At 36.1% G+C, this 21483-nt stretch overlaps 1 protein-coding gene across 8 annotated transcripts in view; it reads left to right on the top strand.

Moving 5' to 3' along the window:
• Positions 1-21483, top strand: part of LOC145996132 (eukaryotic translation initiation factor 4 gamma 3-like) — a 198690-nt gene that overhangs the window by 84900 nt on the left and 92307 nt on the right. The gene's annotated exons all lie outside the window — the stretch shown is intronic.

The following is a 21483-nucleotide window of genomic DNA, read 5'->3' as shown; positions in this document are numbered from 1 at the left end:
GTCCTGGAGAATGTTTGAGAACTAGTGCCGAGTCTGTAGCAATGTGTATGTAGCTGAAAGTATAAGATGAATTTTTTTTCCCAATACCTGTTTTGGTCTTCCATGGCTTTTCCAAAAAGTCCACACAACACTTGCAATGTGTCTGATTGTCTGATTATCCTGAAACTTATGCTAACATGGAAGTTGTCATAGTACCTGAAAGCAGGACAATGCCGATCGGTTATCTATGTGGAGATCTCTCAAGTAATAAAATGTTTGAGCTATGTCAGGTAAAATATCTAGGATGAAATTATTTTTTAACCTTATTTGCACTATTCTGCAAAATAATTACAAGAAATATCCAGACAGTTAGCTGAATTTCTCGTTACTTCGTCACCAGTAATCAATTAATGCAGAAAGTAGCTAGAATGACAATTACGAGAACATTTTCTGGAATTGTGTGGAACTTCAGTTTCGCATGCTTATGGTTAATTATTTTCCATGTAACACATCCAGGGGATATTGCAAAATCTTAAGCATCTTTTGATATTTAATTCAAAACCTCATGACATTGTGATAAGACTGGGTATGCATCTCGTATTTTTAATGCAAACATTGTAGGGTTTCTATAAAGTTTTTGCCCTATTTTGGATCAGTGTATCAAATACACTTATGATTCTCATTAAAAGAAAACCTTTAATTTTTTGTAATTTTTTAAAAGATTGACCACCAACACCAAAAACAACCTTGCGTAAACAACTGTAGATCAGAAGCACATACAACAGCCATAAAATTAATGTTAAAGAATCCCACTATGCAATGCCATGCAAGATGATTAACATTGGCCACATTTGGGGCTTTTTGTTTTCTTTTTTTTTTGAGTAGCTCCCCAACTTCCTCACTATGATGGGTGGCCACCAGTCCCATACACAGGCCAATATCGCAGGAGAAAAGTTGTTACGTTTTCCCCAGGAGACTCAAACTTGCAGTAAGCGTCCTGTAGCCAGAGCCTAAAACTTGCACTTTACATCACATGCCCATGGTATAGGATGATCTGGAAACTTAATTGTAGTTGGTTAATTTTTAGAGATTGCATTTCTTAGAACAAATGGGAACTTTGTTCAGGAATGTTCATAATTTCTATTATCTTGTTTTTCTTTTATCATATGTATTTATTTTAAACTATCAGTACAATATAAAAGGATTTTATAAAATACTTAAAAGTACTTACGTTGCTGAGTATGTGATTTATGTGAAACTATGTTTCGGGATATAACTAATCCCTTTATCAGGTAGACATTCTATGCCAATTTAATTATGACATTGACTGTGTCAGGCAAGGCGTGGTTCAAGGGATATGGTAAAAATAGGTAAAAATGACTTAAGGCTGCTGAACGCGTAATAGTGCGTTATTCCTACCATTACGTTAAGATCCTGATGGGTGTATCCATGAAAACACTAAAACAATTACACTTGGAACATGTTAAAAACCACTTTTTCAATAGTTGGTCGATAGACAATGTTGGAATGTCTGAAGATACTTACTCACCAACGTAAGTACTTTTGTATTTTATAAAAAAAATTAGATTGTACTGATAGTTTATACTACGTGAGTAAGTCGCACCTGCATCAACATGAATTTATTTCCTTGTGGTGGCTTTGACATCTTAACTTTCAGCTGACGAGGACCTCTCCAGACTGGAACTTTGCAAGCACAAACTTTTCAAACTTGCTGTAATGCACAAGAAACATAGCTTGGAAGCAAATTGTTGTAGAGATGAGTATTTTATTTTTGTCCGGAATGGCAGGGCTTTTAGCAGCCGTGAAATTTATACATTGTACCTTCCCATAGTGAAAGTTACGTGATGTAGATGAACAAATTATTTACACAAAAATGTGTATTCGCCATGCCCCTGTGGTCACCACAATAGAACAAAGTGAATAAGAAATTGTGTGTAGCAGTGGTAATTTTCTACAACCATAAAAAGTTACGTTGGAAATAGGCTGGTACTAATTGAGGAAACAATATTAATGATGTATAAAGAAGCAGTATTTCCTCCTTACAGAAATAAATACGGGGAAACTAGTACTCACTTTTATCCACGAAGCTGTTTTTTTTTTCTTTGATTAATTTCAGTGGCCACTGCCACCATCATCGTTGAATGAATTTATATACTACCGCGTGTCTCTTTTCCCCAATTATGAATTACAGAAATAAATTCCTGAAAGTCTCCGCTAGTGTCTGTCCTATGGATGGACCAAATTTTGCAGAAAAACACTACAAAAACCTCTTGTGAGTATGCCTGTATGAAGTACTTTAATATATAATAAAATAGGGTGGTTGAAAAGTAATCCCTATAGTAAAGAATAATACATATGAATGGCTTATTCCAGAAAGGGACCCGAGTCACATTTTTGAGGTATCTGAGTTAATTTTTTCATCTCCACTGTGTCTAGCAGCATACTGCAGGGGGTTGCATTGAGGGTTGCAAAATTAACTATTCATTATGTTGAATATTTGAGCCAACAACGGCACATGTCTTTCTTACACTATTAATATTATACGATTTTTCATTCTTTTTCTTAGAATTGTGCAAAAGTGACTCAGGTCCCTTTCCGCAATAAGCCATTCATATATATTGTTTTGTCATTCCGGTATGTCATACCTTCACACTTATACAAGTGAAGAAAACTATCTTTGTGTTACATTTTGTTCCAACCTAGAAGGCATTTTAAAATTACTCTTGAGAGCTGCTTAGATACATATGAACCCTTTACTTACAGATATTGTACTTTATTTGGAATTCAGTGTGCTCGATGATTTTGAGAGTAGTGAACAGAAATGTTTTTGATGAAAACACTATGATGAGAATACACATTCAATACCTGTTGGAACTTAGTCGGCTCTGAATCACTTTCAACTGTAGGTCTAATTCGGATTAACATATCTATGTGTGAAAGTGCATTGCAACAAAAGACTTCAAAGCAATTTTTATTCAAATGATACCATCAGACTGTCTGTAGACACATGCACATATATTTAAAACACTTGTCTTTCCACATAACAGCGCTACTCCTTAGAATTTTCTTTGGTTTTGGCTCGCTGTGCGGGGCTATGTTGACCTGATGTATTTTTTTTCCTTGTGTGTTGATTGAGATGACAAATGTCAGAATTTTCTCCCCCCCCCCAAAAAAAAATAAAGAAATACTGTATTAGATACTTGCCGTTTGATTTTTATCCACGTGCAGAAACTTGCCATTTAAGATCTCCGATCCTGAGCAGTTATTCCAGATTGTCTGTTCAAGGCAGGACATGCGGTAATCACATTCGCATGCATAGAATCCCTCTAATAATTTCAGCTGTATCATGATGTACAGTATGCTCGATGATTATTATAGTATTCAGATTATTTGCCAGAATGTATGTATGATGAAAACCCTTGATGAGAGCACACACTTTTATTTGTTTGAATTTGTTTCCTGTACATGGAAGTAGTAGCAACTTATCTTTACCATGTGGTAAAGTAATCCATGTCCATACATAAAATTCTCTCCTAATCCAGCTGTATCGTAATGTAGTCGTGGACACTTCTAAATTGCAACCTTTGTACTAGAAATCTGAGTTTGTTACTACCAAGAATTAACTGTCCCATTACTCGATGTGCTCGATGATTAGAGGCACATATTTTTGGTAAATAAAGAAGCAAAATTTCGGTACAAAAACAGATTCAATTTCGGGTTCAAAAGCGGTAAATAAAATGAAATTTTGCTGTTATAGCGGTGAAAAAGTGCCATATAAAATGACATTTCGGTTTTAAAAAATGTGAATGTAATCCCAAATTTGATTTAAAATCTGCACTATTACACAAATTAAACATATCCCTTCTAATAGCACATTAAATCATTACCAGAATATTAAGTTTATTCCTGTATAAAGGAGTCCATTTTTGCTTCTCAAATATTTACAGCAGAATTAATCAATTTTCCATGAATTGCATAACTCCAAGAATACTTCAGACTTCAGAAAGTGTCGCGTCTGTATATAAATGGTAAATTTCGTGTGAGAGTCTATTTCGCATTTTGCAGTTCATTTCGCATCATTTACGTGACAAAACAGGGCAGGAAAATGCACCTCACATCTTTCAGAAACATGAAAAATTAACATTAGAATGTGTTATTTCGTGTTTTCGTCAAAAACGAAATATGCATGCCTCTATCAATGATGATGATTCAGATTATTTGCCAGTGTGTATGTTGATAACCTATGATGAGAGCACACACTTTATCTGTTCGAGTTTGTTTACTCTACATGGAAGTAGTTTTGGTAGCCTTGTAATTCTAGAGTAAGAGGTCCATTCTATTGAAAACTACCTCATGTTACACAATAAGTGTTGCCCTCAGTTGGCTAGCAACACTTGAAGTGCGGCTATGATGTTTGTTTGTTGCAGAAAGGGCTTTTCCACGTAGTTAGTTTTGCATCTTTATAAACATTTATCGTATACCAATTGCGGTTTGAAACTTATTTTTTGTTAGTTTTAAACTTTAATTTAATTTGCCGGAACTCAAGTTAGCCACAGAATTATTCTTTTTCGATACTTCCCGAGTTACAAAATTACTCAAACAAGCTTAAGTTAAGTTTCAACCATCTTTAATATGTTAGATTAGTGTTTTTAGTTTCAGGAACCAAAAGTAGTTTTTGCCGGGTCTTGCCCCTTTTCAAAATAAGTCATAAAATGCAATTGGATATGAGAGATCATAACTCTTCTTAAGTTGGATTGGAATGGACATCTGGGCAATTTTAATTAAGCAGAGGGCTAAAGAAGAGGGATTTCAATTTCCTCACATCCCTTGTGCAGCTTAAGATACACTATGAAAGTAAGAAACTTGGAAAAGTTGCTATTTTACAAAATCTTTGACTTTGAAAGGCAAATTTTGCTGGCCGATCAGGCTTCAATTTAAAAAGGAAACAACTGCTCTCACAGAAAAGTGTTATATACACTTAAGCACTACCCTATAGGTACTCTCTTATGGGCTAGGCCTAGACGTGGTAAAATTCGAAATGGGATCTCAGCAGAAAATTAAGCTGCACTTTTCTCACGATCAACCTGCCAGCTTCCATTTAAAAGATACTTGTCCAGCAATTATTTCGGCTGCTCAAGATGCCGGAAAAAAGCATATAAAGAAGTATTGTCCATAACATCATGCTTGGACTAATTCTCGGGAGCGAAAAATCCTTCGACTCCTTAAATCCAGTCATCTCCACAGAGCAGTCTGAGATAGACACTTTAAAACAATGCATTAGACTTCCTTAAACATACTCTTCAGTCACTGGCTGATGTTGAAACTGATAGTGATTGTAAATATGTTGAAAAATGCATGTCATGGTTTACTGTATTGTGAGTGCAATTGGCATTAAAACTTAATGATACTGTCCAATATTGTGTTCCTTCCCTAAAATGATTGAATCTGAAAAAATTCTGCATTCAGACATTATAGACCAAAAAAGTGAATTTTGATCAGTTTTCCATGCATCTGGACCACTGTGTCATGCGATAAAGTAAACCATGTCCAGATATAAAATACTCTTATAATCTCAGCCTTCGTGAAGTGTGCTCGATGATGATGATTCAGATTATTTGCCAGAATATTGGTATGATGAAAACCCTTGATGAGAGCACACACTTTATCTGTTTGAATGTGTTTGCTCTACATAGATGTAATATTTTGTCTGATGGTAAAGGTAAATTACACCATGTCTATATATAATATACTCTTGTAATCTCAGCCTTCGTGAAGTGAGCTCGATGATGATGATTCAGATTATTTGCCAGAATGTTGGTATGATGAAAACCCTATGATGAGAGCACACATTCATATGGCTTGAATCTGTTCTGTATAGAGAAAGTTACAATTAGTATATGTATGGAACACATTGTTGGTTTCCACATTCTTCATGTTGCAAATTTGTCTACCATCATAACCTGGATTGAAAACAATGCATCTGGATTTAAGTTACATAACAATATGACTGTAGAAAACCTCTTACGTCACGTGCCGGCAACATATTTGTTAAGACACTAAAATAACACACAAACAGCACGATAAACAACACTTCGGAGTTCTTCCAAACTTTCGACTCCTTCACGGAGTCATCTTCAGGGCTGGTCGAAGGTTACTCTGTGAAGGAGTCTAAGGTTTGGAAGAACTCCGCAGTGTTTTTTATCGTGCTGTTTGTGTGTTATTTTAGAGTTTTAACAAATTACATAACAATATTTGGAAGGAAAGAATCTACATTTAAATAAATATTAAGAATATTATGTGATAGTATATGTCGTTCCTTTATGTGTAGACAAATGAACAAGAATAACAATTGAAATATTGTTTGAAGTTTTGAAGAAATTCTGTTAATTAATGCATGTGGAGGTGGTCTTAACTTAGGCTGCTTGTCCTATAAAGGTTAATCTTTAAAACATACATGAACAGGTGAATAACGAGGAAGAGTGATGCATAGTGTTACGCAAAATTAGGAAGGAAAACAACTTATGGGACGATGATGAGGGAAATGCACAAAATCAAAAGGAAACAAATAGCATCCGTTTAAAATCATCATAGCTTAGCTGTGTGGCTGTGCTTGATCGCCAACTCTGAACTACGAAGGAGACGAAGAAAGTGAGCGAAAACATTCGTGGTGGTTCCTCTCTCTAACCTTTAGGCCTCCTGTGTCGTCAGCATCCTCGAGCATAAATCACATTCGAAAAATTATACAATCGCAGCTATAACATAAAAAATAAAATCACGAAGACAAAGCGTCCATCCTCATCTTTACCTTCCTATTTCCTTTGATCACCTTTCATATTCAATTTCATCCGTTTCTTCACCTTGGCTGAACACTGTGGACTAATGGAATGCTCTGACCCCTCTCAGGTATGGGTATAGTAATAGAAATACATGTGATATGAGACTTCAACTGTACTTAATCGATTTTGGCGTAGCCTATGGGAAAGGAGACTAGATAAACAAACATCTGATTCTGAAGAAAGGTCTGGGTCTTCAGTAGCCTTCTTTATGGGCAATTCTTTTTCTGAAGATGGTTTATTTTTAAGATTCTTTCATAAATTTATGTCTTGCAGATCTCCATAAACAACGGAACGAACAGATTTCCTTATTATAATCAAGTCGATGCAACTCTTGCAGTTTATTTACAGAATATGGATCAAGCTGCCATATCCGTTATATAAAGACGACCAGGTGCTTTCTTGGAACTTTATGAACTTTTCCTGACATAATGAAGCATAACTTTGACATGACTGGCGAAGGTTTTGAGTAGGGATGTGACGAAGCTGAAAATTTACCGATGCCGATGTACTCTCCGATAATTTTTGGAACCGATACCGATGCCGATATTTAACCGATTCAGATACATAAGATTATTAAACAGATATGGGATGTTATTTTCAGCATGAAAAATATAAATTTGCTGTGTACATTTGTATTGCATATCAGATGTATGTATATATATATATATATATATATATATATATATATTCCCAAGAGATGTGAATGTACATTTGCATCTACAAAAGGTGCTTATGTGAACCTTTAAGAAGAACATTGATTCTGAAGAGATTTTACATTACTACACAAGCAGTTCTTTGAAATGCAAAATGAATTCCTGTTCTTAATGTTTACTGCTGCCAGATTCAACTTCAGAAACACGACTTTTGGAAGCACTTCAGAAAGTAACTACTTCTTCTCTTACAGCAAATCTGTTCAGCAACACTGAACACTCAGTCACTGAATACTGATGCAGCAGGTATGCCCAAATATTTTCTCAGCACTTGCTTCAGGTTTGAATACTCATTTTTGAATTTCCAATACAACTGTCGATCCTGGGTCAGCAATGTACTGTTTTTATTTCCGATTTTGAGTTAGGTTGATCTCCTCTGAATGAGAGTTTACAATAATTTTATTACAAAAACTCAACAATAATGATGAATCATAACCTAATTTTCAATAAATCTTACAAAACTAAAATATAAAACTTATTCGAAGGTAAAACTCTAGTATAATCTGTACCGGTTTAAATATCTGATTTTTGCCGATGCCGATATGTCAATTTCGGCCAATTTTCATACATCTGTAATCGGCTTCGGCACATCCCTAGTTTTGAGTATTGACTCAGATTTAATATAAATTGGACATTATGGTCTGGCAGAAATACAAACTGCTATAATTCGTAAAATATTAGAGACATCGACTTGATATCGGGTATGGCAACATGCTAGCATGTTCACAGGGCAAAATCTAACCATGCCAGATAACAATAATGAATAACAATTAATAATTAAGGAGACGAAATAATCTGAACTTATTCTTTCATATGATGGCATGTTAACATGCCTACAGGGCTAACTCATACAGCAGAATAACATTAAGTCCTGTGCTTTATGCAAATTTGAAGTTACTTATATTGCATATAAGTTTCGAAGAAATCGAACTGAATTATAAATTAACTTATTCTCATGCATGGTGACACGTTATCATGTTCACAGGGTGAACCTAACCATGCATCAGAATAACAGTTCTGAGTCGAAATTTAACATTATTTTGCGAGGATTTAATTTAAAATTTCAGAAAGCTTCAAAATAAAGTTTAAATGAACTTATTCTTTCGTATGGTGACATACCCATATGACAGAATAACTATGTTTGTAAGTTAATTTGAGAACGAAGAATAAGTTCTTGAACCCTCCCATAAAGGGAGCTGAGTATTTAAGATGTTAACCCATTGGAGTCTGTGATGAAAATGTCCCAGAATTAGGTTTCGAGGCTGAGTCGTTCCATGTCAAATCACCCAGAGGTGGTTGCTTGACCATTTTGTTAATTTTTTATATTTTCACCATAGGTGGTCTTGCTAGTGACCTGCTCAAAAATAATTTTTTGTAAAAAAAAATCTTACGCCATATTGGATTTCTGCTCATTTTTCATCACTGCAGGAAGCAAAAATGAGTGTTTACAAGGGTTTTGAAAAAAGGTTGCCGAGTGATTTCTATTACAGATGGAATGTTCTAGTTTTCACTGCCTGAAAGTAGAGATTCTGGTCTTTCAGAAAATGTATATATATGTAAGATAAGAATTAAGTAACTGGGACTTTAATGGGTTTCAATATATCCATCGTAACGGGAAATTTTGCCAATTTTAAAGGTCTGTAAAATCAAAAGGGCTTGAAACCACAGGATGGAATTATTTTTGCAAGAACTATGAGTGGAAGGCTTTTCAGCCATGGTGAAACAAATCCGGGGTTGTAAGCCCTTCTGTCCGATTTTTAGTTCCGAAATCCGAAAATTTCCAAAATTTGTGAATTTCAAGGTCAAATATCTCTAAAGGGGGACCTGCCAAAAATTAGAAATTTTGGCCATGGATACTCCTACTAGTACTTAGTAAAACCTGTGAATTTCATTTTGGGGTTCACACCAATGTTCATGTTACAGGCTGTCAAATATCTCTAAAAATGACATCGTGAAAACATAATAATAAATAGGCTTAAAGTGACCTGATTTCCATTATTTTATAATCTAGTTGTTTTATAAGGGTAAACAGAAATTAAAATAGATAAACTAGTTAGTTACTAGAGTCAACGAGCCATATGAAAGCGGCTGACCTTGAAGAAGCCTCGATGCGCAGTAGCAAAAGGAGGTGGTGGAGACTTCCGTGCAAAACGCATGATGTCGTTCTTTTGTTTTACGAGTGGCAAGAATCGGTTTGGTTTTCGTTGTGACTGTTTGTGTTTCTTCAGTGTGATCACAAAAATTTGTCAATATACGTGTGCAAGATGGCTACAGAAACACCTAAGCGTCGTATTCTACACAAACAAGCGCGAGATATGGTGTACAAAGTGTATCAGTTCTTCCAAAGTGAATCTCGCAGTGCAGACAGTGCCTCGTGTTCGTCAGGGAGCAGTGCTGCCAAATGTCAGGAGCGTACAGCGGCTGCATGTGGGATAGGTCTGCGTACAGTTCAGACGATTGCGAAGGAAGCCAGGTCGTCGATCGGTGATACAGGGTTGGTTCTTTTTCGCTCGCCTGGCAAACGTCGTAATCGGAGAAAGAATGTTACGCACTTGGACGATTTTGATAAAGGGGTATTGAGTAATATTATATTTGATATGTACGCAAATGGCGAATTTCCTACTGCAGTGAAACTTAGGGCTAAATTGAAGGAAGCTATCGGGTTTGCAGGCAGTACGTGGTCAGTGTTAAAAATTTTGAAAAACATGGGGTTCAGATATAGGAAAGGCAACGACGGGAGGAAATTTTTAATGGAGAGGGGTGATGTTGTAGCTGCAAGAGTGATCTTCCTCAGAACCATGCACGAAATCAGGAAAGCTGGTACTGCAAATATATACTATTTAGATGAAACCTGGGTCAACCAGAATCACACGAAGACGAGCTGCTGGAGAATGAGTGATGGTTCTGGTGGGTTAAAGGTGCCATTAGGAAAAGGTGCTCGTCTTATAGTGTGTCATGCTGGTTCAGCTGCTACAGGCTTTGTGCCCTAAAGTAAATTGGTTTTCCGCTCCAAAACAAACAGTACTGACTATCATTCAGAAATGACGTCTGCCGTGTTTCGAAAGTGGTTTTGCGAGCAGTTCTTGCCGTTTCTCGCTCCCGAATCCGTGATTGTAATGGACAACGCGAGCATACATTCCTTGCAAGTGGATAAAACGCCTTGTTCGAATACAAGGAAGGCGGATATTATGGAATGGCTCTGTAACAAGAACATTCCCCACACAAGCACGCAAACCCGAGCAGAATTGTTGCAGTTGGTGAAACATCATACACCAACTCACAAAAGTTACGAAATCGATATAATAGCAAGAGAATATTGTCACAGAGTTGTTGGTCTCCCACCTTATCATTGTCAGTACAACCCGATTGAAATGATTTGGGCCCAGGTGAAGGGGTACGTAGCTGACAAGAACAAGACTTTCAAAATTGCCGACGTACAGAAACTGACTCACGAAGCAATAGACAGAATAGGTGTTTCCGAGTGGGCAGATTGTGTGGCTCAAAAAATACAAGAAGATGACTTCCAGCGTGAAATAGTCAGAGATGATGTCATCGAGAAGGTCATTATAAATTTGCAAGACACGGATTCCGAAGAACTTGAATCAAGTGACGAGGTTGACAGCAGTACGGAATGAGCGTTATGTAAGTAAATGGCATTTTATTTTTTATTTTCAGTTCATGTTATGCATGCCAGACAGTTGTTTTGTTATTGCGAGTCCCACAAGACCGGCGCATGGTATCTGCGGCAAACGAAGTCGCCTTTGCCGCGCCGCGACAGAATGAATCAAGTTCTTCTCTCGTTTTCTCAGTAACGAAATAACATATCGCTGCAAATATTATACGAACTTAAAATTTGGAGTTTCTTTGTAACTTTCTCACTGGAAGTTATTTCAAATCTAATTTAATAAAAATCGGCTCGCAAGAGAACTTTCTCTCTATACAATAATGGTCAATAAAATATTTTCTTTCACTTACTTTCAAGATTCTACATGTTTAATTTACAGCACAATACGATTGTCTAAAGCTTTCTGGTAATACTCTTGCAGGATTGGTATCGATTGTTGCAATAAAAGCCGTGCAGCGGCAATTTACAATTGTTCGAATGTAAGCCATTGTTTTTTTATTTTGAAAGAATGGCGAGAACCTCGAACGGTGAGTAGGTGGCAACAGCGGAAATGTATCTCCCTCTCTCTCTGCGCGGACTTGTCAAGGTCAGCCGCTTTCATATCGCTCGTCGACTCTAGTTGATATATTTCAATATATACTTAGTGTGCTTTTGTTAATGAAAATCAAATCAAATCAAAAACACTTTTTGGATTGAGAAGACAAATGTTAGTAAACAAACAAGAGTACTATTATGTCAGTAAGTATATACAAGTTGCATGAACATGTTTCTTAAAGGTTTATGAATATCCAATACTATCAAACCTTACTCAATACATCCACTCTGGTACATAACAATTGTATGCAAAATATAACATAATATATACAACAATTGTCTGTGAAATATAACATAAGCTACCTGTAAAATATGACAAGCATTTAAACGCTTGAGAATATACATATTCAAGTTCTTCCTCTATTTTTTGTATCCCAATCACATATACACTGTGATATACACAGTTTACAATTACAATTACACAAGACTTAAAATTACATGAACTGAATCCTGATTTGGACAATTCTGATGATGGCGACGAGAAAAAAATTACTTACAAACAATGGATAACAACAGATCGTTGCAATTTGATCACTGTTGTAGAAACAATTTCAGAGTTTAAATAAAATTTAGCTTCGAAGTTACTGCAATTAAAAAGTCACCACTTTATTGCTCAGAGTCAATCACAATTTTTGCAAAAGAATGAAAGAGAGTCTTTCTCCGGATGAATGTGTAGTGATTGGTGATTTCTCTGAAAACTTCACATTTGTTGTACAAGATGAAATCCAGAGTTACCACTGGATTAATGCTCAAGCTACTGTCCACCCCTTTTGTGTCTACTTTAAGACTAATTCTTCAGATGATCTATGCATCAAACTTCTTTGTATTATAAGTGACTGCATTGTACACAACACAACTGCTGTTTACGTTTTCCAAAAGCAGCTGATTCCATTTGTTCAAACGTTCATCCCAAATCTAAAGAAAATTTATTATTTCTCAGATGGCTCAGGAGCCCAATATAAGAACAGAAAGAATTCTTCTGACTTATGTAAGCATAAACAGGACTTCGGTGTGGCTGCTGAGTGGCATTTTTTTGCCACAAGCCATGGCAAGGGTCCTTGTGATGGGATTGGTGGGACGGTAAAAAGACTTGTGGCAAAGGCAAGTCTGCAGCGACCAACTGAGGGCCATATTCTTACACGAAAGGACATGTATGAGTTTTGTGTGGAAAATATTAAAGGATAAACTTCATCATGGTGACTGAAAGTGACAAAAAATGAGCAAGGGTTTCTGAATGACCGCTTCAAAGAAGCTCATAGATTTGAAGGAACAAGAGATCACCACTGCTACATACCCAAGGACTCTTCAACTCTTCTCATCAGTAGAATATCTGCATCATTTCAAATTAATCATGTAGAGTTCAGAATTGATGACTCACCACGAATATTTCATTTTAATGAAATAATTGAAAATGACAATGTCGTTTGCATTTACAATAACAGGTGGTATGTAGGTAAAGTAATTGAAATGTCAAAAGAAAACAATGATGTTAAAGTGATGTTCTTCAATCCTGGTGTACCATCAACGAGCTTTACTTTAGAAAGAAATGATGTTGCTTGGGTGAAGTTGAACAATATAATTGATGTTCTGACACAATTTGACTTCACCACTGTTACTGGGAGAACACACAGAATTTTACTCAACAGAAAAACACAGAACTGTCACTAAAGTTACAAGCACATAAGAAGAAATAGTCCGTTGATCAACCATCTCCGTGCCAATCAGTGTTTTCGGGACCACGCACCAGTCATATATTTTTTCTTTTTTTCATGGCTCCATGGATTGAGAGACAGACAAGATCCCCTGTAACTTTGATGTCCATGTGTAGATAGTGTATATATATATTAGGGATGGGACCGATTAATCGGTACTCTATCGGTATTGGCCGATATAGGCGTATTGGTTTATCGGTAAAATTACCGATTATTTTACCGATCCGATATATCTATTATTATCTTATAATTTAGTGCAAAATTCTGCCATTTTGTTGTAATTTTTATGGATAATATCCATGCCCTACTTTCTAAAAAAGTAAATGTCTAAATATGCAATTTATCTTGCACTGCAGTCACCTTGAAACACACATTTATTAAAGAGGTCAGTGAATCTTTCAGGTTCTTCAAGGGCCATTTCTAATTTTATATCGGATCGGTAGAATATCGGTTATCAGTATCGGTAAATTTTATATCAGTACTTTATCGGTATCGGCCAAAATTTCATATCGATCCATCCCTAATATATATTGATGTAATGTTGTATTATGTGTAGTGATAGGCTATATGGAATTGTAAATGTCATTGTGATGTAATATATTGAATTGCAAACTGTGTATATCATAATGGTATATGTAACTGGGATACAAAAAATAGAGGAAGAACTTGAATACGTATATTCTCAAGTGTTTAAATGCTTGTCATATTTTACAGGTAGCTTACGTTATATTTCACAGACAATTGTTGTATATATTATGTTATATTTCACATACAATTGTTATGTACCAGAGTGGATGTATTGAGTAAGGTTTGATAGTATTGGATATTCATAAACCTTTAAGAAACATGTTCATGCAACTTGTATATACTTACTGACATAATAGTACTCTTGTTTGTTTACTAACATTTGTCTTCTCAATCCAAAAAGTGTTTTTGATTTGATTTGATTTTCATTAACAAAAGCACACTAAGTATATATTGAAATATATCAACTAGTAACTAACTAGTTTATCTATTTTAATTTCTGTTTACCCTTATAAAACAACTAGATTATAAAATAATGGAAATCAGGTCACTTTAAGCCTATTTATTATTATGTTTTCACGATGTCATTTTTAGAGATATTTGACAGCCTGTAACATGAACATTGGTGTGAACCCCAAAATGAAATTCACAGGTTTTACTAAGTACTAGTAGGAGTATCCATGGCCAAAATTTCTAATTTTTGGCAGGTCCCCCTTTAGAGATAGTTGACCTTGAAATTCACAAATTTTGGGATTTCGGAACTAAAAATCGGACAGAAGGGCTTACAAGCCCGGATTTGTATCACCATGGCTGTAAAGCCTTCCACTCATAGTTCTTGCAAAAATAATTCCATCCTGTGGTTTCAAGCCCTTTTGATTTTACAGACCTTTAAAATTGGCAAAATTTCCCGTTACGATGGTTATATTGAAACCCATTAAAGTCCCAGTTACTTAATTCTTACCTTACATATATATACATTTTCTGAAAGACCAGAATCTCTACTTTCAGACAGTGAAAACTAGAACATTCCATCTGTAATAGAAATCACACAGCAATCTTTTTTCAAAACCCTTGTAAACACTCATTTTTGCTTCCCGTAGTGATGAAAAATGAGCAGAAATCCAAGATGGCGGAAGATTTTTTTTTAAAAAAAATCTTTTTGAGCAGGTCACTAGCAAGACCACCTATGGTGAAAATATAAAAAATTAACAAAATGGTCAAGCAACCAATTGATTTAAAATTGGGTGATTTCACATGGAATGACTCGGCTGTATGTCAAGCAGAGCGCCTCCCGTGACACAAAAAGATACCCTTAGCTACAGCTGTGATATGTAGAACTAATTTGTGTATAATTGCAACATTCTAAAGATTAGACAGTATATTCTAGAAGGTTCATTTTTCTATGTCTAAAACAACAATTATGACCCTTGAAGTTTCTATAATATTCGCTACCACAAGCTTTGTCACATACTTAAAGAACTGCTTTCCAATGTCCATAAGGCTTATGTTACTAGTAACTTCGAACTGAAATCTAGCTCTTATGGCTGTCATAATAGTTTAATTCTAAAACTGAGAACAACCATTTTTTTAACTAAGTGTCAACAATGAAAGATCTTGCTTCCATGAAGCTTACAAATAACAAACACGAAACTTTTCGAATGACAAAGTTATGTCATTAGGTCAACCATTAAATATCTTACCTTTCATGACGTTTATCGTACATCCCATTTCAAAATTTTGAATTTCTGATGAAAGCACTAAAGAACTCTTAGGAAAAAAAACAGGTAAATGCAAACACCCCTTAAAATTATCTCAGATTGCAATTTTTGTCTGAACAGCTTTTAGAATGAAGGCTTTAAAGTGCTGATTGTAAAATATTTTATAGTTTATTTTGCCCCTACCTAGAAAGCAGCTATGTGATGCAGACTTTTACAATTCCAGTCCCCTCCGGGGGGGGGGGGAATCCTGCGTATACTAAAGGTTCCAAGTGTGTGTTTTTTGGGGGGGGGTCATCATTGTAAATGCAAAAATCAAATATCTACCTGTAGCATGCATCTTTAGAAACTCACGATATTACAGTACATGCTATTATAAATACTTGATTGGTAAAATTATTATTAATATAAGCAAGACACCAATATGCCTACATCGGCCAAAACCCCTACAGTTCTGATTAACTTGAGACCTGAGATTGGTAAGACTATGAGGGGAAATGGAGGAGGCCATTACAAAATTAACTGAAAATAGTTATGCAGTGTGTATCGAGTACTCTAGGAAAATAAGTGAGGATTGTGGAATACTCAGGGTGTTTCGAGTTCATGTGGGAACCCTGATGTAAAAGCGATTTTCTAGAATTTTTAGTGAAGTGGTAACACTGGTTTCTATTGCTTCCTTCCCTCAAGAAGTATCAGCTTTTATTGCAACATGGCTTTTCATGGTTGTACAAATGTAACTGCTACATTACTACATTTGCGTTCACTTCAGTCTATTATAGTGGCTACAGAAGCATGCCAAATACCAATTTTTGGTTTGGACTTTTTTCTTTGTTTGACTTGCGTTATTGGTTGGTACAAATGTACGAACTTCACCTCTCCTAGTGTCCCCCCTCTCTCTCTCTATCCCTCCCTCCCTCTTCCTCCCCCCTCCCTCCAACAATTAGTTCTCTTGCTAAGATTTTATTTTTGTACCTCGCAGCAAAAGATAATTGCCTTCGAGACTTTTACCCCCTCCCTCTTTCCTCCCACAGGTAGGGTAACACACCCTATGGAATGCACTTATTATTTAGGCAAGAAAACCTTTCATAAAATCACATTTTTGCATTAGAGGGAAAATATATTTAAGGGTTCATTCCTTGAAACACACTTTTCTTAATTTCCAACTATATATATATATAAAAAGATACTTTTAGATTGATCACTGTACATCTGTATGTTAAAACCAGGACTGAATTTGAGGTTTTTATTTTCTGGTGTGAATACATGTGCAACCATTTAGTATGCATAAACATACTTTACTTGGACTATAGTGTGCTCAGTGATGTTTAGAGTAGTGGACAGAATGTTTCTGATAAAAACACACGCTACACTGAGAGCAAGAGTCAGGTATTTATGCATAGAAGACTTGGAATATGTAAAATTCAAAACACATTAATCTTTTGTTTACTTCCATTCTTTCTACCTAATGTGACAATGAGATCCATTCTTTCTACCTAACATGGCAATTAGGTAACAGCCTCGAAATATAAGACCTTTCTTCAATCGTGGTGTTTACTGTCCTACACCCTTCTGGCACACTTTCTCATTTTATCCCTTAACACCCCCCCCCCCCTTTCCAGGTGTACCCAAATGCAGCATACAACGTTTGAGTGTAATAGAAATAAAACTACAAATGATAATCAAGCAATTTTATTTCAACAATACATACTGTGGAATTTGTTTTGATATTTCGTTGCATAGCGAGTTAGAGATTTTGTCTCTGCAAACCACGAGATGCACACCCACACTCACAGCTTTTTATTGTTACAATGCAACCAGTTTTAATTGTAGCAAATCTTAATCTTAAGCACAATAAATGTTTTCTGTAAGTCATCTTCGTTTCTAATATTGTTTTACACTGCTAATCAAGTGATGTTTGTGACCGTCTACCAATTCTCGTCGCACTGCTTGCAGCTGGAGAACATCGGGATCAACTCCCTCACTAGGGTTTTTTCCTTTCAGGCTTTAAACATCATACGCTAAATCATCGAAATTTCTAAAAACAAGTCTGCAGTTAGTGATTTCAAGATTTTATTTGGTTTTACGTATATGCAAAACATGCTTCAAATTCATCAAAAACTAACTAGATTGACATGCGTCACACTACTTACAACCCTGACTTCCATCAGAAGTAGACACAGAATATATCTACACTTCCATTACTCTCTTTATACAATGTGATCACCAGTATGGCTTTTCTTCACATTGCTCATAAAGTAATAGTTTGTACAGCGTAATTGAGCTTGTGACAAATTAACTTTTATACAACGTTTTACTCCAACTGAACATATAATGAACTGTCATATGTTGATCTAATGTGCATATTTATGAATTTTTCAGGCTAGGTTAAGAATATTTTTAGCTGGCTGGGTAAGGTTTTTGTTTTTGTCCTGTCAGGAATCACTCTCCCATTGTTCAGAATCACCCTGTGCATAAATACATGTGCAACAATTGAGTATGTAAAAGTAGATTATAGCTTGCTCAGTGATGGTCTAAGAGTAGTGGACAGAATATTTTTGATGTAAGGTCCATTCTGGCAGCAGACTCCTATGTGGAGGCATTCCAGCATTGTGCGAGACATTTTACACACAAAATTTAAAGTTCTAGACACAAGAATGGATTCGTTCATAATGAATGGTTTTATAGAAATATTGAAGTATTAAAGAGAACTTAGTATGACGACGTAGCCTGAATGCATGAAAAGCATTAACAAAATTGGTTTTCATGTGTGACACTAGAAATGTAGGAAATGTTGACTTCCCATTGTACGCTTCAGATGCTATTAAGTGTGCAAATTATATGCATTCACAAACATCTAAACCTTAATGCAATTAAAAATAATAATTTCCATATTAATTCATTTTGTAATTTACGTGGAGTGGGTCCACTTTTCATGGAATGCTCTGTGTATAAGTTCATGTGCAGCTACATACTTTACTTGGATTATAGTGTGCTCAATGATGTTTAGAGTAGTGGACAGAATGTTTCTGATGAATACACACGCTACACTGAGAGCCTTACTTTCCTTATCCTGTGGCTTGGCTGCCTCCACTATGGACTGCCAGACGGGTCTCTTTCTTGCTTTCTTCCTCCAACCTCTCGCTCCCAGCTTCCTTAGATCTTCCTCAGCCTCCTGCAGCCACCTCTTCCTTTGCCTTCCTGCCCTTCTTCTTCCCTTGGTCTTTCATACATTAATATTCTCACACACCTCCTTCCCTCCATCCTTTCCATATGTTCTAACCATCTTAGTCACATCCTCTTGATTTCATTCACAATATCTGGCTGCTGATATAGGTCCTAGAGTTCTTTGTTTGTTCTTATACACCAGAGTCCCGTTTCATTCACCGGTCCATATATTTTCTTTTCGATTTTCCGTTCCCATACGAGTAGGTTTTTCCTCATCTTGTGCTGTTAGACATGACGCTTCTGCTCCATATGTAACTGTGGGTCTTAATATCTTATGACAGTCTTGTAGAGCCTTATTTTGATATGCTCTTTGCAGTGGTGTACCCAGGATTTTGGAAAGAGAGGGGTTACATACACTGTTTTTTTTTAGTAGTCAGCCCTCATATTTTGATCCTTTTGTGCCTTTGACATTCATTTTTTTTTTAGGAATACTGGGCCAAGGAGGGGGGGGGTTGTAACCTCCACCAACCTCCCCCTTGGGAACACCACTGGCTCTTTGATCTGAATAACTTTGAGGAAAAAATAGCATCTATTGCTATTCTGTTGTTTATTTCTGCACTTATATTATTTGTATATGTAAGATTGTCCCTAGATATTTGAACTTCTCAACTCTTTCAAATTTCCTGTTGTTTGTTTGTATACCTTTTACTTGATATTTGCTCTTCTCCCGCATGTTTATCATGTACTTTGTTTTTTCCTTGTTGACTGCGAGACCCACTCTTTCTGCTTCATTTTCTAGTTGGACAAACCTTTCCTTGATTCCTATCTCGGTTCTGCTTGTTAGACAAGTCATCTGCAATATATTTCTTCCGTAGTTTATTTCTATCCCTCGTATGGCTTTTTCCAAGACCCGGTTACATATCCCTACCTTACTGCTAATGATATTTCAAATTCTTCAGTTTATGTGCCTCCTACCTTCACCTTTGCCTTTGTGTTTACTGATGTCATTTTAATTAGCCTGACCAGCTTGTGGTATACTAAATTCTTGCATTGTTAAAATGGACTTTTCTACATATGCTGTCATGCTATGTGACATTTTACACACACAATTTTAAGATCTAGATATGAGATGGATTCATTCATGATGAACTGATTTCATAAAAATATGAAGTATTTTGTGTTTAACAAATTAAAAGAACCGAGTATGACGACTTGCCTGAATGCATGAAAAGCATTAACAAAAGTGCATTTCATGTGTGACACTTTAGGAATGTAGCAAATTTTGACTTACGTTTTTCTGTGAAGCATATATGGTTCAGATGCTATTAACTTGTATTGGTGAAATGTGCAAATTATATGCATTCACAAACATCTAAACCTTAATGCAATTAAAAATAATAATAATAGGAATGTCCATATTAATTCATTTCGTTATTTATGTGGAGTGGGACCATTTTTCATGGAATGGTCTGTGTATATATGCATGTGCAGCTTTTACTTTACATGGATTATAGTGTGCTCAATGATGCTTAGAGTAGTGGACAGAATGTTTCTGATGAATACACACGCTACACTGAGAGCCAAGGTTGGGTATTTATGCATGAAAAACTTTAAATTAAAAACACCTTAAAACCATGTCTACGGATTGTGTACAAACAATAGCATCCAGGCATTAGACATTATTTTCATACATGTTATTTTTATTATATATTTATTAATCCATTTATGTGTAGATTGCACTACACACCAACAGATTTATCAAGCAGAGTTCAGTACAATCTAAAAATACTAGATCATTGAAATATGATTGGGACTGATTTTTTTTATACCAAATCCTTTGTCAAATACTTATTTGCACATGTAACCCTTTCAAGTACTCCCCTCCAGAGTCCATACATTTTTTCCAATGTTCTGGAAGCATCTTAATGCGCTTTTAATAAGATTTTCGGTTGGCTGCGTATCCACTCCGGATGACTGCGTCGTTTTCTGCAAACCGCATTCCTTCCAGGTCTGATTTAAACCTTCCAAACAGGTAGAAATCACTTGGGGCCAAATCGGGACACTATGGCAGGTGTGGCAGAAGGTCTCATTTCAATTTGCTGAGTGTTGTCATAGTTGTTTTGGCTGTATGAGGCCGTGCATTGTCTTGAAGGAAGGCTACCTACCTCTCTTCCTCTTGGATCGGATCTTCTTTTTTCTTCACTTCCGATGTCAGGAGTTCTGAGTAATAAGCTGCAGTGACTTTTCTGGCATCTTTCATGGACAACCCCCTGCCAGCACCCCAAAAATGTTACCATCACTTTTCTTACTGAACGGGTCCTCTGCACTTTCTTGGGTCTGGAAGAATCGGTATGCTGCCACTCACGTAATGACTGCTGGGACTCTGGAATAAAGTAGTGAACCCAAGTACTTACACCACTCAAACATACTGGTATGTGACACACTTCCCCATATTGTTGTTTGAGTCTCTGCAAAATTTCAGATGGCTGGACGGACATTTTCTCCCAGACATTTGAACACAATGCATTGTTCCATGCTCCGCGGCACCTTCTGTTCGCACATTACTGTAGCAAAACCCAGATGCAACCTAGCAGATTCTAA

The sequence above is a fragment of the Lepisma saccharinum genome, chromosome 12, assembly GCF_977018435.1.
Source record: "Lepisma saccharinum chromosome 12, izLepSacc3.1, whole genome shotgun sequence".
NCBI classification, from domain to species: Eukaryota; Metazoa; Arthropoda; class Insecta; order Zygentoma; family Lepismatidae; genus Lepisma; species Lepisma saccharinum.
Note: the sequence above shows the minus strand (reverse complement) of the source record. Positions and strands in the feature narration are given on the sequence as shown.